A 26,162-nucleotide genomic window follows, 5' to 3' on the forward strand; every position below is an offset into this window, starting at 1 on the left:
CCAGCGAGGCATTTTCTAGCTACTAAGTCCCGCCTCGGAGTTCCGCTGACGTACATGCCCATATTTGATATGTTGTGTTTGGTATCCTTGGTGACGTTGAGGGATTCCCTCTCCCACTGAATGGACCAGAAGCTTTTTACCTCGCCGACGGATAATAATAGACTTTCTATTCTCTTTGTGTGTGTGTGTGTGTGTGTGTGTGTGTGTGTGTGTGTGTGTGTGTGTGTGTGTGTGTGTTATCACAGGCAAAAAAATATTTCTCACCGTCTGACAATGTCTGAGAGGAAATTTTAAGAAACACAAGGGTGATAAATATGGAAAGTTTCTATTTAGGACCGTGAAGATGCGTATGAGATATAGGAACATTCTTAGGCCATGGTTATGAATGATATTATAATACCTAAAATGTTTTTTCCTGTTTTGGGGAGACTCCATTCCAATTCTAAACTACTTTATTGATCTCAAAGGGTAATTAAATGTTGTTGTAACTCATATTAATTCTTCAAAGATTTGTAGATCACAGGTGTCAAACTCCAGTCCTCGAGGGCCACTGTCCTGCACTTTATAGATGTGCCACAGGTACAAAACACTGGAGTGAAATGGTTTAATGACCTCCTCCTTGTGTAGATCAGTTCTCCAGAGCCTTGCTAATGACCTACTTATTCTATTCAGGTGGTGCAGCAGAGGCACATCTAAAAGTGGCAGGACAGCGGCCCTCGAGGACTGGAGTTTGACACCCCTGTTGTGGATAATGGCTGTTTGGGGGGAAACTCCAAAATGTGGGTTCATTTTACGCCCAGGCAGCCTGGAGTTGTTCTCCAAGACGGAATCCCGTCAAACTTCGAGGAAAATCCTGCTTAAAAGTTTCTCAGGACACACCCTTGGGACTCATAATGACTAAAAAGAGAGGAAAGCCCTCTTTTGATCTGAGCGCTTGAACACTCCCTAAATCTGAAGTCAGGTATTATTCCATGAATGGATTAACTGCTATTTGAGAAATAAAAAAACAGAGACTTGCTGCCAGGGCTTTGCCCTAGAACAGCAGGAACGAGAGCCTGTTTTGGTGCCCCACGCCTGGGCAAGTTTCTTTCACGTGTTCAAAAAGTATAGATAGTTAGGGACACATCAAGTTTAATGTGTGTAGATATTAAATGTTTCCAGTACCTTTGTTTTTGTAATTTCTTAAAGGAAAGTAATGACATGACAATGTTTTTTTTGTTTTGTTTTTTTTTAGAAACAATTTTGATTCTAAAAAAATATTGGAGGATTTATACCAGTGTGGTGTGTGGCAGTAAAACGCAGTCACTGAAATACAACAACATCAAAAAAAGGAAGTGTGTGGCATGCATTAAAGGCTTGGTGTCATCTGTTCTCTTTGTCTTGTTGAATTTTTGCACTTCCCAGTCAGAAACAAGAATGTATCCCAAAGTTATATTGGGAAAGTGATAGTTTGCCAGACCAGAGGCATACAGCTGCAGACTCCCAACAACACTTTTAAAACCCTTCCGTCTGAAACCATCTACCAATGTGGAAAACTCATTCTCACACAATTTTACACATTGTGTGAGAAAAACCTGTCCAGATTTTCGTCCGGTTCACAACTATGCATTTGATAGTAAATGACTGACATGTCAATGTAGTTTGAGTTTAAGTTTATGGCTAGATAATTTGCTCTAGGGTTAGGTGTCAAGGTGAAGATTGGGGGGTAGCTCTTAGGTTATTCAAGCAAAAATGTGTAAAGTGCAAAAGGACTGATAATCTCAGAGTTTAGTATATGGGTATATTAGTATATCAATATGGCTGCCATAAATGAATTGAAAAGAAATCATAGATAAAGTATTCATCAGCACTTCTGATAGTCTGCATTACATTAAATCAAAGGCACATATGGTACAACCTCTATTTGTGAAATTGTTCCTTTAGGTTTTGAATGCACAGCATTTGCTTATCTTGTTAGTGGTAATTAGCCATAAAAGAAACAGCAAAGCAAGCCGATTTTTCTGACATGCAGCTAGAGCGTGCTAAACTCAGGGGTGACATAATTTCCAGATCTGAGCCCTGATTTCACAGACAAATTGAAATGATTATGTCTGATGCGTTTGAGATAAAGTAGGTGTTAGGAGGGGGAGAAGGGGGTTAAATCTCGGGCTGCTGCCCCTGTACCTCTTTTTTTGTTATGCTCGCCCCTGCTCAAGACAATAGACTTTATCTTGGGGATTGCTCAGCACAATCAGCATCACTCCCAACCATTTTTTCCTTAGTAAAATCGGCCGTGTGTAACCACTGACTGGACAGTGGGCAGCAGTGACGGAAATCTGAGCCTGTCACTGCAATCCGAGCATAAAGTGATTCACTGTGAAGCCTACATTCGGACACCAGCGGGAATGTGGCAGGTGGGAGGCTTTCTTTTTTTTTTTTGCTTGGGGGACTAGCTCCACAAGCTAAACGCGGGAAGACGAGGCGGGGGGGGGGGGGGGGGGGATCATGAATGAATGAAAAGAAAAAAAAAATCTGAAATACTACGTTTTTCTGGTTGTGATGTCAGACAATGTGTCGGGGCGGGCATGCTGCTGTGAAAGGGCTCCATGGTGCAGCTGATGTGTGAACAGGCGTGAGCAAAAAGGGAAGAGTTGGGGATAACAAGTTATTAGTCAGAGCTGCAACCACGTCAGAGACGAGGATTCACGGAGGACGTTGTGTCCCGGATTGCCGTTAACGGAGCCGTGTGCCGCTGAACCGGGATGACTAACTCCGTCGATGTAAGTTGTTCGTGATGGGGAGTTATTAAAGTGAATGGGTGATAACGTACGTGCGAGAGCAGCCCACACTCACCGGGAGTAAAACGACAAGAGGCAGAATTTGACCAGAGGAAGACTTGAAATCTACTTGAGAAAACTGCTACTTTCGGCTGAATAATTGTTCTACAATAATGTGCAACACGCGTCACCCTCGTATAATATGTTAGATTTTACTTCATATGCGTTTCATTTTTAAAGATAGTCCGCATTGCAACCTTTAATACGCTAACTGTGCTAAAACAAGCGACAGGAACTATGTGTGTATGTGTGTGTGTGTGTGTGTATATATATATGTATATATATATATGGCGTTCCGTCACCATGGATACGCCGTTACCCTCTGACGCAAGCGCGTATAAATTTGGTCTTTTTTGTTATGCCGCCTAGCAACCCGTTTCCGTGGCGACACTCTTTGGGCAGCAGCACACAATATGGCTTCCGGATTCTTTCTGTGCAGAGAACAGATGTAGTATGGCAAGCCAATTTAACATATAATAACCAGACAGGCGCTGCGTAGCTGACAATCATTTTCATTTTAATTCAGTATAATTTTCTTGGTTTTTATACCGTATATTTCACATAGTTCTTTTAGTATAAATACTATTAGGTGAATATAATATTTTTTGCTTATCTTTGTTTTAGTATTTACTGTACTGCACTTTGCTTCATCGTCAAACAACTATTCCCCTTCGCCTTACATTCACCAACACAGCAGATGTGTTAAATGTCACTTTTTCCTGGATAAATATTATGCATATTTAAATTAATGGGAAGCTGTTTCTCAGAAGTACTTCTACAGTAATTATTTGTCTAGAATCTCCGTTATGACTGGCTGCTGCGACAGCATGAGCCATTATGGACAGCGTGAATTTCCTCACTGAGAGACTAAGAAAAGGTTATGGAGTCATAAATAAGTATGCGTTATTTTCAGTTAAACAACAACATGACTTATTTATACTGACTCATAATTATAAATACATATTGATGAGGAGGTGCAATAATGAGATATATAGAAGTATATTACATTACAATGTAGTGTATATGTAGCGTAGTTGATTCTGCGTTGTGTCTTGTAGAAGAGTGACCACAGCCAGACCACAGCTGATTGGAAAGCACTTTTAATGATCCTGCATTCAAATGGCAGAAAATAGTACTCAAGAACAGGCTTTTCTTTTCACAGTGTTCCACAGCGCCTTCTCCCACGGAATCCGAACAGAAAGAGCGTGTGACTTGTGTAAAGTAGCACATTTACCTTGCAAAATAAAAACAATTGCAACACTAATTAATAACTAAGCCCAAACATGGACATAATAATCTTAAGCAGTGCATGAATAAGAAAAGAAATGATTAAACAGAATAATTAAACCAAATAATCCCACCAAAAATAATAATGAAACATCACATACCTGCATTCAAATGGCAGAAAATAGTACTCAAGAACAGGCTTTTCTTTTCACAGTGTTCCACAGCGCCTGTTTAATCATGAACAATACTATTTTCAGCACATGGATGAAGCAATGTTTCATGTATCAGAAGAGCAGCTAGATAACTGCTAACTGCAGGTTAAGTGCTTCAACACCCATTGTTTTACAAAACCAGTAATAAAACTAACACTTATTACCCTTAAAATACACTTATTAAACACAAAAAGCAAAACTTCATACCTTCTCCCACGGAATCCGAACAGAAAGAGCGCGACGGAAAGCGTGGGAAAACCTTTCACAGATTATAATGGTATGACCCGATAACTTTTCTTTTTTTAATTTTCGAACTGATACTTTAAACAACAATCTATGAACTCAATATGTTAAACATTAAAGGTAATAATTCACAGTTTTATTCACAACATATTAAATTTGGATAAAGATAATAATTTTGGGACAGGAAGTTACCCACTGTTTTGAAATGGATTGGTCGTCTTTTCAAAATAAAAGCTGTCGGTGCTCATATAATTTCCTACCGGAATAGCTTCTCACTTTACAATCTAGTGTAATAACATCACACTGCTACATTCACCCCCACTGTTTTACACTAGATTGCGGGCATGCTACCCAAATAAAAAACAAAAACAAACCAAACAAAATAAAACACACAAAAAAATAAACATACAAGGAGAGAAAAAAATAAATAAATTTACAAACCTGACCACAATACATGTAACCCAAGTATACCCTCCATACAAGACCAAAATGGTCGACCAGCTAAGAGCTATTCAATGAAGAATTAGGGAAGATGAGGGGTAGCTAAGTCCCCACCTCACCATAGAAGACATGCCACTTACACATCTATCATAGAGTACACCCAAAATCACCCAAATGTGTCCAGTGCAATGGACAACCCAAATAAAATTATGACCAGACCCCTAGTGAAAGAAGTCCCAATAAAGAAGAAAAAGAAATAAATTACCCATATAACAAAATAAATGACCGCTGAAGGATCTATGACAAAATCTTAACTCTTTGTGTGGACATTGTCTGAATCAACCTGTTAACAGGTTTGATAAGTCTACCCAGTCTTGTCCGTATTCCTTCCCCTTGAACAACCAAAGGAATCCCTGAGGGTACAACCGAAACGACTGAGTCACATCCAGACACATGTGTACCACTAACGGCTTTGGTTGAACCTACAGTGTCACTTGAGTGTAAGCCTATGCTGACAGAGTTTGACAGCCGATCACTAATGTTATCCTCAGAGTGTGAGCTCTGCGACCCATGATCCGCCCCATCCAAAACGCTCCTATGGTCCCCACAGACAGACACGATCCCTCCACCCTGAACACTATCATCATTCCCTTCAATCGCTTCAGATCCACTAGCTTTTGTCACTTCACCTGCGGTTATCACCACACTAGACTCTGGAAGGGAGGAAACCCAGTGAGCTGTTCGAGCGTCACTGTCCCGCTCACCTGGAACTACATCATCTGACGACCCACCTTCCGAAACTGTGTTAGAAAAAGAAACCTGAGTCACAGAATCATCCCATGATGGCAAAGGTAAGAAGTTTACAGGCATGATCAGATTCCTATGAACTGTCCTAACTCGTCCCGTAACAGGATGACGGATAACATAGGTGTTCAGTTCACTGTTCTTATGGACCACAATGTAAACCGTATCCTTCCACCGATCAGCCAGTTTTCTTTTTCCCCGTTCCCCTTTGTTAGCCATCAAAACTCTGTCTCCCTTCTCCAAAGAATGTCCCTTAATCTTTCGGTTATACACCTCGGCTTGTCTCAATTGCTGCTTCTCAGCATGCCGCTGAGCCAAAGTCATTGCTTCCCTGAGGTCCGTGCCCAATGACTGAACATATTTGTCCATGTCAGCAGTCTCTCCGTCTAAGAGAACACTTTCAAACATCACATCAACAGGTAACCTAGGAGTTCGCCCGAACATTAAAAAGAAGGGTGGGAAACCTGTTGTTTCATGTACTGTGCAATTATAGGCAAAAGTTAGTGTGTTTAGCATCTTAGGCCATTTTGCCTTCGCCCGAGGAGTCAAAGCACGGATCATGCTACCCAGAGTGCGGTTTAGACGTTCAGCCTGGCCATTTCCCGCAGGATGATAAGGGGTGGTATGGCTCTTACGAACACCGGCCATCTGGAGTAGCTCGGCAATGAGGGAACTCTCGAAATTAGCCCCTCTGTCAGAATGAATACAAGCTGGAAACCCGTATATGGAAAAAAAATTATTCCATAACACATGGGCCACCGACTTGGCAGACTGATTTGGACATGGGTAAGCACATGCGAGCCTGGTAAAATGATCTGTCACCACTAGAACGTCGATGGACTTGTTATTGACATCCTCCGCCGACCAGAAGTCAATACAAACCAATTCTAGTGGTGCTGATGTGACAACAGAAACAAGTGGAGCCCTGGCCTCAGGTTCGGGTGCTTTGCTCAGAACACATCTCTTGCAATGACTCACATATTCTTTGACATCGTGTTCCATTGAATCCCAGTAAAAGCGTTGTCTGGCCAGCCACAGTGTGCGCTGTTGACCTTGATGGCCTGCATCATCATGCACTCCTTTCAACACCTGACCTCTCAAAGCAACTGGGACCACATATTGAAACATTTTCTTCTTGCTCACCACCTGTTTAGAAACTCTGTACAATACACCCAGCCGTGTCGTGAGTTTACCCCACTGTCGCAATGTACGGTTTGTTTCCCGCGATTCATGAATGCGCTCACGTCGGGATGGTCGACTTCCCCTGTTCACATAGAAAGAAACCCGACTGACCACAGGATCCTGACACTGCTTATCATACAACTCCTCATGGTTGAGGACAGGCAGTGGGCTCTGCCCCACTGGCAACAGTGTCTCCAGCTGTTGGGTGTAGCAGGTTGCCCTCATTTCCGCACCTTCCCTCCAACATCGGTGAGACTTGAATAAGGCTGACACCTCATCCTGAGAAATTCTTCCACCATTGTCCTTAATGTTCAAACTGCCTGTGACAGAGCCCTGGTTGGAAGAAGTGAGCTTGCGCTTCTCATCCATAGACTCTTCCCGAGAAAGGCGAAACGTGTTCTGAACATCTTCCACCAACAAACCTCTGGCCTCTTCCAACAGAGTGCCATAAGGAATCCTCGTCAAACGGTGCATCATCTTGTGCTGAACAAATGGTTCCCTGCTCAATGCATCTGCCACAACGTTTCGCGGCCCTGGAATATACTGAATGTCAAAATCAAAGGGGGCCAGTTTGGCCACCCACCTCTGTTCGCAAGCGTCCAATCGCGGCTTGGTAAGAATGTATTTCAGAGGGTTGTTGTCAGTCCAAACAGTAAATTTATGTCCACGCAGCCAATGACTAAACTTATCATGAATCGCCCATTTCATGGCGAGAAACTCAAGCCTATGAGCCGGATATTTGGACTGAGCATGATTCAAAGACTTACTAGCAAAGGCAATAGGCCTGGCAATGTTGTGGCCATCTTGTACCTGTGACAGCACAGCTCCTAATCCGGAAGATGACGCATCAACAGAGAGCAGAAAGGGCTTTGTAAAGTCGGGGTGGGCAAGAAGAACCTGCTCCGTCAATGCAGCTTTCAAAGTCCTAATTGCCTCACTACATTCCGGGGTCCAGTCAGCCGCAACAAGCTTACGCGACAAAGCTTGTTTCTTTCTGCCCTTTCCCCTCCGTGGCTTGGCAGTCCCTGTAGTCAGTTGGAATAGTGGCTTGGCAATCACAGAACAGTTCTCAATGTAATGTTGATAATACACCACCATTCCAAGAAAAGAACGAATCTTCTTAGGAGATGGCGTGGTGCCATCAGGTTCCATAAGATCTGCTTCTGACACGCCTACGATTGCCTGCACTTTATCAGGGTTTGTTGCAATTCCGTCTCTTGTAACAATGTGACCCAAGAACTTGACTGACTTTCTCAAAAACTGACACTTGGATGGAGACAGCTTCAGGTTATGTTCCCTTAGCCGCTGGAACACCATCTCAAGTCTCTGCAGGCTTTCCCCCTCAGACTTGCCAAAAACCAGCAGATCATCCAAGTAACAAAGGAGGCTTAAAAAGTTCTGATCACCAAAAATCGTGAGCATCATTCGCATAAAAGTAGCCGGGCTGTTACACAGACCCTGTGGCATGCGGTTATACTCATGCAGTCCGAGAGGAGAGGAGAAAGCAGTGTATTTCTTATCATCCTCATGAAGGGGGACATTGTAATATCCCGAAGTCAAGTCCATTGAGCTAAAGAATGCGTTACCTCCCAACGCTGCAAGGATGTCAGCTTGATGCGGTAAAGGGTGCGCATCTTTGACTGTACGGGCGTTCAGCCATCTGAAGTCCGTACACAACCTCAAGTCACCATTTTTCTTCCAGCAAAGAACGAGTGGAGAAGCATACTCACTGCTCGACTTCCTGATGATCTCACGCTCTTCCATATCATCTAAAGTCTCTCTCAACTTTTGATAGTGAGCCGGAGAAAGCCTACGATAAGGCAGACGAAAAGGGCGTTCATCGGTAAGTCTGATGCGATGGCAAAACTCAGCAGCCTTACCGCAGTCCAAGTGATGTCTCGAAAACACGTCTTCATACTGTACAACCAAGTCAGTCAGTTTTTCTCTCCAATGTTCAGAAACTTCACAGTCACCAACAGACAGATTCTGCAACCCCAAATCAGCCAATTTGTCAGGTCCACCTATTGTACTAACACTGTAACTTGACTCAGCTGTAAGGCTGCCATGAGAGCTTCCTGCCCTACCCACATTCTGATGTACTCTCGCCTCCAAACCACCATCAAAATCCTCCAAGGCAATGCATGGATACACGTCAGCCACCTTAGCGTTCCTTCTCAACACGATTGGAGACATAGTAGGATTGATGACCTTCACAGGAAGCCACCCTCCTCCCCAAAGTGGAGTAACTACTCTGCCGACCATCACACTACGGTGCACGCAGCGTGAAGTGCTCGGTTCAACAACAACAGTACTCCCCACAGAGAGTTCAGTCTTAGGTGGAAGGCGGCCCCACACCACATGCTCACTCATCGGTTCAAGAGTCACAGCCTTCTTAAGTTTGACAGTCCCAACTTTTTCCGGGATTTCCTCCCCCCTCCACCGTTCAAGATTGGCCAAAAGTCTGACAAACTTGCTATTTTCATCCAAACAGGTGGAGTCAGGTCTACTCAGTATCCGCCAATAGGCCCCGTCAGACTTAAACTGTTTCATGAGCGGTTTCATCACATTCGTGCCAACAATGAGCTCATCAGCCTGACCATCAACCACCAAAACTGGAACAACATAGTCAAACCCAAACAGCTTAAGTTTCAGTTCACAGATGCCCACTGGAATAGTCTGTTTGCCACCACACCCAACCAAAACAATGTTAGTGGGAGGGATTACCTCTCCCATCACTACTCCTGCCTCACGTAGCTGAGGGATCATGTCTCCACGTACAGATGTAGCCATAGACCCGCTATCTAACATCCCCCGCAGTTCAATTGTGTTGCCAACTAATACTGTAGTGAAAAATAGGCTGTCACTGATAGGCAGTTTTGCCACATTTTGGAAAATGACAGTTTTATCATTAGATACTGTATCACAAGCCATCATGTACACAGTCTGGATGTCATCGTCGAAGTTGGGGGAAACACTACAGAGGCCCACACCATCCCCCGCTAAATGAGGGCCATCTAGTTTTCCTGAGGCGAATCAGTTTGTCTCTGACCAATTGGGTGTGTTTGCGGTTTCTGAGTTTGAGTACAGTGAACACTGATGTGCTCTGGAGAGAAACATCAAAAGCATAATCTGTGCATCCTACAATGTGACCTAGTATCATGTTGCAGGTTGCCGCAAACCTGGCATTTCTGTGAGCATCTAGAGATCTGCTTATTGGGCCTGTCGCTTATAGCCTGTGTGTTACTGATAAGAGCAGTCTCCAACAGACTCAAGACCCTGTCCATTGTGGTGTTTTCAATGTCTGTTTTGGAACACTCTGGCTCCGGGACACGTCTAGCAGTGGGCAACACAGTTTGTTCATTGACAGCCGCCCCCTCATGTGAAAGAGCAGTAGCTGCCACTTTCTGTTTCCCATGGCTCTGAACAACCATATGGTCTCTTAAATACTCATCCAAATGGTCTTGTATTTCACTAGCTGTCCAGTCGCGAGAAGGCTTGGTTTTAAAAACCAGCGCCAGCTCTCTGTCAGGACAATGGCGAATAAACATGAGAACCAGGTGTGAACTCAGGTCAGTCATTAATTCCCCCTTACTAGTCAACCACCGTTCAGCCACCTCTGCAGCTTTGTTAAGCCTTATCCAGTAATCAAGAGGTCCCTCGTTTGTGTATGGCGTGCTAGCATAAAAGTCAGCTAGAGGCAGGTCTGAATGAACAGTGTCACCAAAATGTTGCCTGAGATTGTTAAAGATAATAGAAACATCAGTAACATTTGCATTACTACGCATCCAAACTTTAGTAACATCTCTTGCACTCCCCATCAATCTGTTCATAACCACTTCAACCTGTTCAGCATCAGTGGAAGTTTTCTGTCGAAGATAGACTCGCATGAGGTCTTCCCACTCAAAAACAGAACATTTATCAGACTTGTCACCCCTGAAATAGGGTGGAACATCAACATCAGAGCGTAGTACAAGATTAAGTTTTGATGCATCAATAACAGTAGTGCAACCTTGAAATGAATGTGAAGTGTTCTTGTTGTGATCCGGGGTCGAGACAGGTGGAGGCTCCGAAGCGGCGTTCTGCATTAAGGACATTTTGATGGACTCCCCTATTTCTGACCCAATGGATCTGATTAGATCAGTTAGTCGGGCAGAGGCCGCTTCTCCATCAGAAGAAAACGCTTGAGAGGACGAAGGAGTCACTGGGCTCAAACCTGGAGTGAAACTTAAAGTTTGACTAGGCAGGTCATCAAACCTCTTTTGCCTCCTAGACCCAGAAAATTTCGAGCCCAAAGCCCCTGGATTTTCTGGAGTAGACTGCATAGCAGCTGCTAGCTGCAAGACCCCTCTCCCCCTACCCATGGAAAATTCTCTATGACTAGGAGTGGACATTTTATTCACATTCTGACCCTCCATGAGGAGTCGTCACTGTTGTCCTTTATGGGAATAAGACATGAACAAGTCCAGTGTAAAAAAACAAAAAAACGAAAAAGAACCCAACCAACAGTGTCCGAAGAGCTCAGCACTGACAGCGTCTCCAAGGTGCAGATGGGACCAGAAGGCGTCGTCCAACAACACCAGCGGTCGGCTTCAGCTGACCAGACGACGGGTCACGGCACCAGTTTTGTAGCGTAGTTGATTCTGCGTTGTGTCTTGTAGAAGAGTGACCACAGCCAGACCACAGCTGATTGGAAAGCACTTTTAATGATCCTGCATTCAAATGGCAGAAAATAGTACTCAAGAACAGGCTTTTCTTTTCACAGTGTTCCACAGCGCCTTCTCCCACGGAATCCGAACAGAAAGAGCGTGTGACTTGTGTAAAGTAGCACATTTACCTTGCAAAATAAAAACAATTGCAACACTAATTAATAACTAAGCCCAAACATGGACATAATAATCTTAAGCAGTGCATGAATAAGAAAAGAAATGATTAAACAGAATAATTAAACCAAATAATCCCACCAAAAATAATAATGAAACATCACATACCTGCATTCAAATGGCAGAAAATAGTACTCAAGAACAGGCTTTTCTTTTCACAGTGTTCCACAGCGCCTGTTTAATCATGAACAATACTATTTTCAGCACATGGATGAAGCAATGTTTCATGTATCAGAAGAGCAGCTAGATAACTGCTAACTGCAGGTTAAGTGCTTCAACACCCATTGTTTTACAAAACCAGTAATAAAACTAACACTTATTACCCTTAAAATACACTTATTAAACACAAAAAGCAAAACTTCATACCTTCTCCCACGGAATCCGAACAGAAAGAGCGCGACGGAAAGCGTGGGAAAACCTTTCACAGATTATAATGGTATGACCCGATAACTTTTCTTTTTTTAATTTTCGAACTGATACTTTAAACAACAATCTATGAACTCAATATGTTAAACATTAAAGGTAATAATTCACAGTTTTATTCACAACATATTAAATTTGGATAAAGATAATAATTTTGGGACAGGAAGTTACCCACTGTTTTGAAATGGATTGGTCGTCTTTTCAAAATAAAAGCTGTCGGTGCTCATATAATTTCCTACCGGAATAGCTTCTCACTTTACAATCTAGTGTAATAACATCACACTGCTACATATATACATTTTACACCTAAATTTCCCCTTGCAAGAATAACAGCTAACATTTTCTTTCTCTATAACATATATTTTGTTAATAAAATACAAAATCACCACTGGGTTTATTTTCATTTTTAATCAGTTGAGGACATATATAAATCACAATGTAATTTATTATTCAGTTCAGTTAGTTACTAAGTGATGAACTTCCACACGACCAATGACTTTACGGAAAAGGGAATAAAGGAGTGAAACCTTCAGGGTGGTTTGATTAAATCTTGTCACGACTTGCCACAGCACAGGGAGGCGCTCACACGGAACCAACTGTTGTTTTTTTTTTTTTTCAGTTTTAACTGTTGGTGGTTGTTTTGCTTTGTTTTGTAAACCTTACTCAAACGTAAATGAAAGCCTTAATGCAGCACAAATTTGACTGAAGGCCATTATAAAAGGCTAATATGAACACTAAAGGGCGAATAACGTATAATTACAACTCAGTGTGCTTTTCTTTTGTAGCGTCTGGAAAAGCACACTCCTGTGAAAAAGAAGCAATTTATTCAGCTGAAAGCAATGGCTGAAATATTTCAAAAAAGCTTCACCATTTGTGAAGAAGGTGGCTGTGTATTTTAACCGTTGAGTTACATTCAATTGAGTTTATGTACACACACAAACACATAAAACCGAACCTCAAGAAACATCGCAACGTAAACAGCTCTAATTCATGTGAAGTTACAGAACGTGATTCAAGCCGATAAAAGCATAACTGAAACAATGGTCAGATTTTTTTCTTATTACTCTTTAATACTTTTTATCTCAAGTAAATGAACACACTTTACCTCTACGCCGCTTTACTTTGGGGGACTCTGGGTGCATTTAGGTCAGTACATTAGGTGTAAATCAAAGCATCTGTATAATTCCCAAAGTGTGTCAGGAGGTCCTGAAAGTGGAGATCGACTGTAGTGCTTGCAGAAATAATTCTCACGTAGATGCCCCTGTAAGAGAAATGAACAAAATACATTTAGATAAGAGCGAGACAAATCAACAAAACCTCCCTGCCACACTGCACCTCTTTTTCCATGCTACATGGCCCAATTTGACCCCAAGACTCATTGCTGCTTTGTGGAGTAATGCGATGCATGTGAGACTAATCTTCCCTTCAGACTACTTTGTTTTCTTTTCGGCAGTTTGTTTGTTTGTAACTTGTGGTAGTCTAGACTCAGGCTTGAAAATATAGCAGTGGGGGTTATCTGACACCCCTTGTGTGCTTTGTTTTGCTTGCCTCGGTTTCTTAGCACATTTTCGGGAAGCCACTAACGTGCTCTGCACTCATGAGGCCAGCTCCTGTTTCCTTTTGGAAGGCGGGCCCATGTTTGCTGGTCTGGCCCAAAATACTTGTTGCCAGGCAACGCGTAGGCCTGTCCCAGTTAAGAGCGGGGCTGTTTACACCCCTTCTGGCTCCGCGGCCCAACAACATTGCATAACCCCCAGTGTTTCGTCACCCTGCTGAAGGAAACCTGAGATGTCTTTTACCCCTCCAGCCAACCAAAGCGCCTCTTCCTTTCTTACTGCAGCCTCCCTCTCAGCAGCTGAAGCTTTTCTTGCTGGGGTTGCATTTTTGTTTTTTTGTAAACCTGCAGCTGCCTCCAACTCAGCAAAACCAAAGTGAAACCGAGAGTGGGGTGTTTGTGAAAAGGCTGTGGTACGAGCTCGACTTTCAGGTCAGGGCAGTTGTTATGTGATCTGTTAGGTGGAGATGGGGTTAAACTCCGCCTCTGTAAGCTTGTTATAACACATCAATCCTTGTCTAAATCCACCAATTCTTCCTCTGTGCAGCTGAAGGCCTTCCTGCGTAAACACTGTCAGGAGGTTCCTGTAAACACTGGCTTCTGTATGAAGTGCATTAACTAAAAAGCTAGGTGAAATTAAAAACACAAAGCTCTTTCGTTATTAATGCATCTGCGATGAACTTTTGAACTTACGCTGCTTTGAGAAAGTATTTTTTGCCCCCCGGAGAGAACTATTATATTTTCTCCTTTTGTTGTCACTTAAATCTTTTAGATCGTGAAACTAAACTCAACATCAGACAAAGATAAGCTGAGTAAATGCAAGAGATTTTATTCATAGCGGGGGAAAACAAAAGCTTTTAAACGCACACCTGGCTCCATGTGAAAAGGTTGGAATGCTTTTTGGATGTATATCATTAAAAAAAAAAAAAAATCTTATGTTAAATTGTATTTGATGAGGTGAAAGAGTTAAGAGGCAAGCATCAGAAGAAGTATGGGAGGAGACAAATACTCTTTCACAGTGATGAGTTTTTGTCAAGCTTCACATATTTAAACATTAAACATTGTTCCCATTCAAAAAAGTTTGACCAGGGATTTTATTCATTTACTTATTTATTTATTTATTTATTTATTTATTTTCCACTGGCGTTGTGAAGGGAAGCCAGGCTTTTGGTCAGGTAGTTGTGGAATGTCTGCAATAAGCACAGACTTTAGGAAAACAATGAAAGCATGTCTCGCTGGCAGCCTTGTGGTGAACCATCCGAGCCTCAGCACAGCTAGTCAACAATTGTGTTATGTCCCACACTGGCAAGTTGAGGTTAGAAGAAAGTTGGGTTTTTTTTCTAGAGCCACTTGTAGAGTTATTTTTTTTTTATCTTTTTTTTTTTTTTTTTTTGCAATTTGTTCTCCATTTTATGTTGCTCTAAAATTATTTCAGTACTTCATTATTATTGGTGGCACTGTGAAACAATACCTGATTTGTAGTGGAAGTTTTCTGAATTGAAATTGAATCCTGACGTGATTATGAATATATTTGCCTTAAATTATGGCTAGGTATGAAATTATTAATGTCCCACAGCGGATTGAGGTTCTTCTGACTGGAAGTGAAATTATAGGTTTTGAGATGGTGTAAAGTCCTGATTTGAATCTGATCATGTGTGGAGAAGGCAAAAATTTAAGATGGTGGTAAGAAGGCCTTCCAGCGTCAAAGACTTGGAACTCCTCACCAGATTATATGAAGATTAGATTAGTTTATAATAAAATAACCACCCTGTTAAATTTAGTCCCATTGTGTCAAATTCCCAAACTGGACACAGATTACAGTCCCTAAGTTGCTAAAGGTCACATAGAGGTCTGAAAGCAATACTAAGACTAGAAAAACTAATTACATCTTTATTGGAATTCTTGGCAATAATATCTACATTATTTTCTTCCACTATGCACCCTTATTGTCAAACTAATCCAGCATGAATGCTTCTCTTCAATCTCTCTAATTTACTGAGATGTTGGATAGGCTTTGTTGTATTTTTTTTTCTCCTGTATCTTGACATTTGTCTACAGTACTACACTGATATTTAAAGTTTGACTTACCAACAACCTTACTTTAAGGCTTAGAGCAAGACACAAATTGACCCTCAGTCTTCGTCTGATTTATTTATTTTTTTCATCAAACCAAATGACCAGATCCTCTAAAGTCCAGCAGCCACAGAATCCAAATGAGGCTTTTTAATGCCACGGTGCCCATGCACTAGATCCTGTTCGCCGTCTGAAAACTCCGTAAAGCTAACACATTTCATTCTGCTGCTGAGGATTTTCCTCTTCTCAAGAAACGCGTGCAAACACCAAAACAAAACTAAATGACTAACCCCAGCCAGCACGAGACAAAGTTCTGGCCGCATGATGCAACGCACTTTTGTAACTTTCCAGAATGTCTTTTTCCCTTTCCTGGCCCACGTTGTTTTTAGTCGTGTTTACATTGCTACATGTGTTTATCCAGTATAACCCATGGGACTGACTGTCTGTTCAGCAACGTTTTGTGTTTGCACAAAGCCTCTCAATGCAGTGAGCACACATTCACAGGGCTGCCGTAACTCGCAGAAGATCACAAAATGCAAATCTCACTTGTTTCATGTTATTTCACCCGACAGATTTACGCTTGCTGTCCTCAAACCTTTGTTCCTTCTGGAATAGGAATAAATGATTATGGAAAAACTAATGAAGACAGCAACTGAAATAGTTTGCTGTCTTACAGCTCGTATAGCTATGACCTATAAGATATTCACCTACTGGTCGTGGCTCAAAATAAATACTGCATATCTGTGCAACTTCAGTCCCGCTGGAGTTCTTTTTTTGTTTTATTGCTGTAATTGCGGCCGCAAACGTCAGCGCCGAAGTGAAGAAACGGGAGTGGATGCCTCCATTGTATCCTGCGCTGCATGGGAGTCAGATGCCTAAAGTTAAATGCAATCAGTGGGTTTCAGTGCTCCACAGCTCTCTGTGACTCAGACCCAAGCAGCGCGTCAATCCTAGCCTACTTTTGGCAGGCTCACTGCCAGTCACAGAGGCAGAGAGCCAGAGAGCGAGAGGGAGGGAGGAAGGAGGAGAGAGAAGACAAGGAAGAGATCAGAGGTGCAAAGTAACTCTGTAAAGTCATCAGCCTCTCACCTAAATGCAGAGTGGAGAGAGAGAGAGAGAGAAAGAGATTTCTGCATAATTAGTTTTAAAATGTTTGACCTTAGTCTCACACAAATGACCTTTCTACTCAACACTTTACAGACGACCCTGCCTCATTCAAAGATTTTCCTCGAAGCCATGAATAACAGCATCCGCCACCACAGCACAATATTGTTGAAGCTGTCGCTTTTGTCACGATGGCTGTAAATACTTGAAATTAGGATTTTGGATTTAACAATTATTATTATTATTATTATTGCTATATAAATGTGTTGAATCACTGAGGCAAGGCAGAAATCACTGCAGCGTAAAAAAGGAAACACGTAGTCCCTTGGTTTCATTCTTAACTTCTGTTTGCTTTTTTGTCTAGACTCTTTAGGCCATGTGGGGAGGTTTAGTCAGATCAGACAGTGAGAAAAAATGTATACATTTTTATGGATGTGTACGTATGGTCTCAGCTGCAAATTGACATATATATATATATTTAGGTAAACCACGTCTGAGACTGTTGTGACTGGATGACAACCACACTCTGGTGAAGTACACTCTTGCTAAAGTTCTTCATGTATTAAACGGCAATGTTTTCGCAAGAGCAATAATTACAATGATATATTTTATTTAAACTGACTTCTTAAAACACGCCAGGTCGCCTCCCGGAGCAAACAAAAGTATATAAACAGTGTAAAAACAAAAGCCAAGCTTCAACAGAGAATGACTGCCTCTGCTGAACGTACCATGGGTGAAACAACAAACTCTGGTCAGTTTACTCACTAGTGTCATTTTTTCCACTATTACACACTCTACGCCACATACTGAGTTAAGGTCTATTTGATGCTCTGCACTTCTGCTGTTTTTAATCTCTCAGAGAAGCCTCCCTGACCTCGCTCTGATCTCTCCAGAACGTCGTAGCAAAACCTGCTGTTGTACAGATTTCATGTCACATCACTTCACTTTTGCTGCTGTTGCCAAAAATCCCCACGTTGCTCATTTTTTGTGCCTCCAACATCTTAACTTTGCAAATAACATCCTGCTTTGTGAGAAAAGTAGTGTTTTATCCTCTTCACTTGTCATTAGTCATAATGTTCTGGCTGATAGTTTGTCCTTTGTATCCATGTGCCGCATCCTTGCTTCCCTTATAATGAATCTTAGTCATTTCTCTCTCTTTGCTTGTTTGCATCCGGAAATCTTTGTTTTAATCTTCCCCTCAGCTCGCAGTACCCCTCTCCTCCCTCCTCCCGCTGCGTCTCTGCTCCTTACATAAGGACTGCCCTATTTTTCATGTTTTTTTTTTCAGGGCCCAGTAAGTGGCAGGAATAAAGCGAGTGAGTGGGTGGGGAGAAGGGAATGATGATGTGGGGGGGCAAGAGGGGTTCTGATGAGGACAGACAGGAAGAGAAAAGACATGGGGGCAGAAGAGAGGACTGCGCTACACACGTCAGGAAGACAAACCTGCACGTGTTCCCGTCATCGTGCTCACCTTGCTGGCCTTCCCCGCCCACACGCCGCTCTCCCCTCTGCTCCTCACCCGTTCCTTTTCTTCTCCTCACCGCATCCTGACCCTCGTCTCGGCACGGTTGTTCCACCTCAATTCTCATCTTCTCTCTGACACTTCCAGGTGTCTGCCGGCGTGTCAGAGGTCCAATCAAATCCTGCATGCATCCCATCCGTCCAGGTCCATCTTCACCTCCCCCATTTCCCGTCTCGGTCCCAGCATGGCTCTCGGAGGAGAGCGATCCTGTCAGGACACTCGCAAAAGTAGGACTACGCTTTGAACCTTTTCACCTTTTGCTGCGTCAAGCTACAGATTTTTATGTTTTTATGTTGGTCTATTACAGCTTTCTTGTAGTAAACCAACACAAGACAGGAAATAACTGTAAAGTGGAAGGAAATTATATATGGTTACATTTTTGTTTTTTTTACAAATAAAATCCCACATTTACATACATTACTATTCTGGCCTCCTGAGTGAATTCTTTGCAGAATCATTTCTCTGCATTTACAGCTACGAGGCTTCTGGGGTTTGCTATAACTATCATCTTTGCACATCAAGGGACTGATATTTCGCCCATTATTCTTCGCAAGATCAAAGAATAAGCCCAAATAACCCAAGATCACAACACTTAAGTTAATTTGGTTACAGATACGGAGTAACTCGTAGATTTTGTGTTTAAGATTTTGTGAAATAACAGGTCAGTGTCAGGATTTGCGGTGTGAGGTGGTGAGGTAGACGCAGTGGACCCAGTTGAAATGAAGAAGTGATGATTTTAATGAAGATTGTGAGAGAACAACAGTCCAAAGTCCAGGCAGCACAGAAATGAGCGGAAGGCTAAGGCTCAAAAACTGGTAGCAACTGGTAAACAGTAGACAAAGAATAAGGGGTGACATTAAAAACACAGAGAGTAATCAGGGAACGAGACACAGCTGGGAACAATCAAGGGGTAGACAGGACAACGTGGAAACTCAATTAACGGAAAACGACACAAAAACCTAACTTAACCCCCCCAAAAAACAAAACAACTCACAGTCAGAATGCTTCTTATTTTTTGACATATATAGTTTAGGTTTATATGCTGCTCTTCAAAGGAGCAGCATATAAATGGAAAGATTTTTCTGCTTCCTACCCTGAACCTTTAGGGAAAACCTTTGAAAATCTTCCTCCAAGGAAGCTACAACCTTTTGATTCTGGGATTTATTTTCTCGACAGAATAGTCCTTTATTCACATAAACATCTTAATTATTAAATCCTCTCTGAATTATGACAGAACATACTTGTCAGCCAGCCATCAGGTTTTATGTAAACTGAGAGACGGATGATGATGGACTTCAAACCGCACTTACGTACGATGAGTGTACAAGCGTTCGTTGCGGCTGACATGGTATTCGAACTATGAATAAAATTTGGAACGGGTTTTTTTTTGCTGCGGGGCCCTTACAGGAACGCAGGCACAGACGACTGACGACTGACGAAAGCAATTTGATGTTTATGTTGGTGTATTTTTCTGTGCGGGATAAACACTCACTATGTGCTCTGTAATTGTTGTCACGGTGAGACATTTGATTATGTACTTTTAAGGGATATTTTGTTTAATAGAGTAAACACATCATCATTCTGCCTGAATGTTAGTTTATAGTTTCCGTTCTTCTGAGGGAAAAGTTCGTGCAGATGTTTAAAATGCTAAATTTAGTGCTAGATTTTTAGTAGCCAAGGTCGCAGTCAGCATTCCTCTCTAAAAGATTTATTTTAATAAAAATGGCTGTAAAGTGCTGACTTTGAGCTTCAGGCTGCAGAATCACACAGGTGCACGGTGTTAATATAGAAATTTAAAGTACTTCACTGCAGTATTTCAAAGCATTATTGTACTTTTAGTCAATGGGCACAAACTTCTTGGTAACTTCTATTCTTATATACCCAAATAAACACAAAACAACTGAACAAATTACAGAAAATAACTTTCGTTCATAGAAATTCCTTGAGGCTTCAAGCAGAGCGGTTCAGCATCTGGACGTTGTATTGCAGATGCCTAAAGATGAATTGCAATTGCCTTAATTATATAAGAGATGCTCTTTTTAGGATTTACAAGAACAAGGAAAAAACCACAAGGAATATGTGCAATTAGATAATCATAACTTTTACCAATAAGATTGTAATCACAGTGTTTTATTATTGTGCAGCTGTAGCATTGATCAGTTGCTCTTTCATTCATTTTCAGTTCTTTTTTGAGTGTTTATTTAACTCCTTAATTCTACACTTATGAGTTAGTAAAACATACACTCAACATAACATAAACACTCGAGGTTTAAGTCAGTGTTTTGTTTACAAGTAGCAGGCAACTTAGCAAAGAATCTTCAGTTTTGTTCCAAATAGTCTGTCACAGAATCACAATTTACTTGAGAATTCACTTTCTTAAAATACAGAGGTGACCATGGTATGACAGACAAGATGTCACCCAAAAACTTGTCCTCATAATTAACTAAAAATTAGTTTGTCCACTCCGCCGGTGAAGTGCGCAGCAACAGGGAGTGGGGAAGCATGCAGTGCAAATCCGGGTGATAGGAATCGTTGTGTTGGATGAAGCAGTAACACCAAAAAGACCCTCACAAAGTAATTTACATTCATCTTATTGGCAACTGCAGGGCGTTGAGGCTTGACTGCAGCTCCCGGCAGCATGTTTTTTACTCGCCCTATGGAATGAGGCCTCCATCTCTGGCCATAACGTTTAGCCCGTGATTAGCTTTCCTCATGTCTGCAGAGATCATGTTTAAAATATAAAAACAAAACAACACTCCAACAGCTTCACTCAGCAGTACATATAAAGAAAACACAATATCATCAAATTGATCATGGTAATTATTCGTGGCCAAATAAGCAGTTCAACTGAAGAAACGGATTTAGCTTAAAGCTAAATAGTTCTAGACAGCACTACACTTCCTGTTTGCTCCAGAGAGGCTTTACATTTTAGTTTAGTTTGTTTTGTTTGCATTCACTGCCCCCTGATTTATTGTCACTCTGGGTAGTGATTCATCATTGTTGATGAAGATCAGCAGAAGGAAGTTTTAGAATTAAAGCGTTAGAAAGTGAAGAGTGGCTTGAAACACTGAACTGTTTTTTATTATTATATCTCATTCATGATGAGATTCTATGACATTATTTAAGCATCTTTTTTTGGGGGTTGATTGGTGTTCATTTATCACCATCAAACATAATCAAATCTATCCACTTTGATTATATTTCTTTAGTGTGTGCAGAAATATATTCAAAACCAAACAGACAAGACGGACATCTGAAAGTATTTTGTTGTCTTTTTTTGACCTTTCCAACTTGTAAAAAGTGGTACGAGTTAAAAAAAAGTGTTTCAGTGAGCGCTTACATCACGGTGTGTTTCTGTGGTCACCCACTGTTTACAACAATCTGCCACTGAGATGATAAATACCAACAACGGGACGAGGAACGCAGAGCAGAGCGAAGCGGAGAGGTGAATAATGTAGATGCAAATAGTGCTCTTTGCATCTCAAATGACCAGCCCTCAGTCTTCACGACGTGTCAATAAATGCACAATAAATACGCCCCGCGTTCCCAAGCCAAAACACACTCGCATCCTAAAATACCGCGGCTCTGACGACTGAGATAGAACCGCTCATCAAATTTATGCGTGAGCGAACCCAGGCTAAATTTACTGCCAAGCGAGCCAACTTACGCAATCCCTCCCTGGTCTCCCTCCTGTCTGTTCGGTGGCTTCAGAGTCCTGCATCTCAAAGTATCCCAGCCCTCCCCAGGATCCCACCCCCACAATACACGCTACAACTTTGACACTATTCCTGTAGCAGCACAAAAATACCAGCACCTCCAAGAACAGACGCCGAGCCCGTCAGAGCATCATCACATCCTACATGGCAGCTGGGAGGGAGAGAGAGAGAGAAAAGGAAGCAGAGCAGGTGGAGAGATGAGCACAACTGCTGTTGAGAAATAAAGAATCAACAGAGAAACTCAGGCTTTTCTGTTCGCAGCTTTTAATCCAGGCAGATCTGATGCAAACTGTTTCTCTACGCTTTGATCTGGATCAGCTCTCCTCCTCTCAGACAGCTTGTGCAAAGCTTCTGATTCACCTTTAAGACACAACGTAGAGTCACCTCAACACCAACTCATAGAAAACTTTAATAACGTTTAGGAAATCTTCAGTTTAATCCGCTACATTATTGGCATAAAGTTGCAAAGGTGCAGTCATAAGGAGGGACTCATTATACGACACATAAAATGATTTTTTTTAAAAACGACTTGGGTGCACATGTTTGAATTTTTTGTTAATCCCAAAGGTACAGCTTAGAAGGTCGAACCTTGAATACTTTTGTTGAATCAGTACGTCACAGGGTCTCCTCCCAGTGAGACCCAGAACACGCTGGAGGTGGATGCACTTTTTTCTTTTTCTGCCGTATTTCTTTCTGGATATTTGATTCACTCTTTATACCAGAGTTGGTCGATTTATTGTGAATTATGTTGATTTACTGGCACAGTTTACAAATTTCCAACTGAGTTGAGGATGGAGTTTTGGGAAATCAATCCCAGCATCTTAATCTAAGCCAACTTCGTTTGTTTCAAAACAAGCACTGGTGTGTACACCTCCCTCAAGCTCTGACTACATAATGCTATGTTCTTAAAGGGTGCGGGGGGGTTACGGAAAATCGACTTTGTTTATCTTTATATCTTGTTTTAATGTGATTTCCTCATCAAAAACACAACTGGAGCACTTCTTTGATTCTTTCATAAATGTTTGAGAAATCCTTGAATTTTCCCCTGGCAGCCAGTCAGGGTTAGCCAAGCGCTTGCTCCCACAAAGCACTGCTTTTTCCACAACGCCATTCCTCACAGATCTCCCCTCCCCAATCAGCTCCTCCAGACTAGCGACAGCAGCAGCAATTAGGAAACACCTGGTGGAACTGCTCAAGTGTGCTTGGCTTATTAAATGAACCACAAGCTCCTAAGAACATATGCAAACGGCATAATGAGAAGCATTGTTGTGATGATGACCTGAAGGCGGAGAAGGCGGAAAGAGCTTCTTAAAGAGACAGAGACCCAATTTCAAAGAGTCAAAATGCAAAGTCAAACTTCTTTTAAGTTATGTGTGATACAATATTTTTTATAGCAACTGGAGGTTAATTGATTGTGCTATAAAATTGCCTGGAAATTTTATAGCACGGTATGGTTTATAATGCCCCTCTAAATGCAAAATACTGTCAATGACTACATTTGACACAGGAAAGGACAAACATTAAGTTTAGTTAGAAGGTCTGAGTTTCTTTGATTTATGTAAATATTCATTTACATTAATATATGCTTTCTTGTATGACTTTTTAAATGTTCCTCACTCCAAGTCCCATTATCACATGACAAAAAAATCTTTTGGAGAGTTTCAGTATTTAAAAGTCAAACACATGTGTTGGATCTAAAGACAAAGTTCAACCGTAGGCGGTCCTAAAAGAGAAAACCTTTAGGGCTCTGCCCCACCTGTGTGGTCTACACACAGGTACAACTGTATGTTCAAAAAGAATGAACAGATGTTGTGACTCCTTACATTTCAACATAGAGACATTCAATTTGTCCAGTTCTCCAGTTTAAGTCTCAGTACCTGTAAACCACAAATGACATCAGCTGCAGCTTCTTGCTGATTGTCAGTAACCACGCTGACGGCATACGGAGAACGAGGCTGCTGAATGTTGAGAACATCGGTGTGACTCTTGCGATGTGACTCGCGTCGCTCAAATAATAGACGCTAGGAAACGAGGAGGAAGCCCAAGGCTCTGAGACCAACACAGGAATCAGTGAAACAGGAGAAAGTGAAAAAGAGTGCAAATCCCTGAAAAGACTCGTAAGACTCAGTGGGTTCTTTCTTTTCTCTCTTTCTCTCTCTTTTCTTGTTCTCCTCTCTCTCTCCATCACAATGTCGATGGATGGTTGCTGAGGGCAACCTGTGTGTACTCACCTAACGATGAACAGGAAGTGCTGTGTGAGTGAAGCGGCTATTTATAGCAGCATGTGTAGAAAGGACATTGGCTCATGGATGTACCTGTGTGTGTTGGGGTGGGGGAGTGTGTGGGGGTGGGGGTGTGTGTAGATGCAAGCACCTGTGATTGTGCGTATGACAGAAAGAGAGAGAGAGAGAGAGAAAGCAGCCAGTATGTAACAGGGAGGAGGAGGATGCAGATTGTGAGACTCAGACGTTTACTAGAGAGAACAGGAGGGGAGGATGATGGTGGGGAGCTAAGGATGGATGGAGGGAGTGAGGGAATGCAGTGGAGGAGGGGGCGAGTGTGTGTTGACGCTGTACGTGGCGTCAGCGCGATAAGAATAGAGATGGTGCGTATAGCTGAGACATCACCCTCACACTCTCTGTAGGGCAGGTGGTACTCACTCCGAGAGTGTGTGTGTGTGTGAGTGTGTGTCGGTGGGTACATGTGTGTACCCAGATTTTTCTCAGAGTATGTTGATGTGGACATGGATGAGTAAACTGTTACACAGATTTTTAAAAATTATTTATTTATTTGCCTGTTATATAAGCGCAGTTATGTGACCATGTTTTTCCACGTTTGGTTTATAGGAACGCATTTTATTTATGTAAAGGAAATCTAAAGTGATTATGATATAGTATTTATTTTTTTATTTTAACGCCCTCCCCTTCCACTTGAAAATGTTCCTTTAAATCACCACAATACCATTGCAGCTTGTCGCCCACGCTAGGAAAAAAAAGAAAAGAAAATCACACATATTAGAAAATAGTCTAATAAATGTCAGCTTTTTCTGAGTCAGCTTTTTATCCGAGTAGTTTAAAATTTAGAGAAAAAAAATAACATTTTGAAATTGTTTTGTGGCACAAAAAATATGTTTTATTGGCTTACTGCTGTAATATCAAATTAGTTTAACAACTGAAAGACTTCACTGGAGTAAATATTCAAATTATTAAATGAAGACTGGAATAAGAGAAACAACTGTGTAGATCCATCTACTCTCTTATAGAGCTCTTGGTTTCCTTGACACACATTTACATTCAGATCATTGAATAAATTTTAATATGGAAGATATTAAAAATTTGCACCAATGCAAACCTTTCTGGACCTTTGTTAAAAAAAAAAGAAAAAGCAGTCCCCCCTAATTGTCTGCAAGTCTTTTATCACTGTGAAGGGATTTTGTTTCATCTTTCATTGGAGTATTGCTGAAATAAGAGGACATTTCAAGCACAAATCTTTAATTCAGTCAGATTTAAGTCAGGACTTTGACTGGACCACACTAAAATCTTTCGGTTTTCTTTGACTACTCAGAGCTTACTGACAGGAAATCTTTCTCCTTTAGTATTTTCTGTTAGAGAATAGAATGGGTTCACCATCAAGCACCATGTTTGACTTCAGGTATGCTAATCTTCTTTTTCTGAAATCCGGAGTTAGGTTTACATCGGACGTAACAGGACACAAGCTTTCCGAAAAGTTCCACTTTTAATTATTTTTTTTTTGACAAAGGTGAGCTTGGCCTTTGTGCTGCTTTTGGTCTGCGGTGATTTTGGACAGGGCGCTCTGGTTTCTTATCGTTGAATCATGAACGCTGCTGACCTTAACTGAGGCAAGTGGGGCCTGCAGGGAAAAGCTTGTTGTTCTGGGTTCTTTCGTGACCTTCTGGGTAAATTGTTGCTGTGCTCTTACAGTCATTTTGGTCGGCTCCCAGAAA

The 26,162-nt window shown here is 41.7% G+C and overlaps 1 long non-coding RNA gene across 1 annotated transcript; it reads left to right on the forward strand.

The window, feature by feature from the left end:
• The first annotated feature begins 2,511 nt into the window (after positions 1 to 2,511).
• On the forward strand, positions 2,512 to 25,568 carry LOC114162080 (uncharacterized). Its single transcript, XR_003599132.1, has 2 exons — positions 2,512 to 2,759; positions 18,570 to 25,568. It is a non-coding gene; the product is annotated as an uncharacterized LOC114162080 (long non-coding RNA).
• Positions 25,569 to 26,162: the final 594 nt, after the last annotated feature.

This window comes from Xiphophorus couchianus, chromosome 18, assembly GCF_001444195.1.
Source record: "Xiphophorus couchianus chromosome 18, X_couchianus-1.0, whole genome shotgun sequence".
In the NCBI taxonomy this organism is placed as follows: domain Eukaryota; kingdom Metazoa; phylum Chordata; class Actinopteri; order Cyprinodontiformes; family Poeciliidae; genus Xiphophorus; species Xiphophorus couchianus.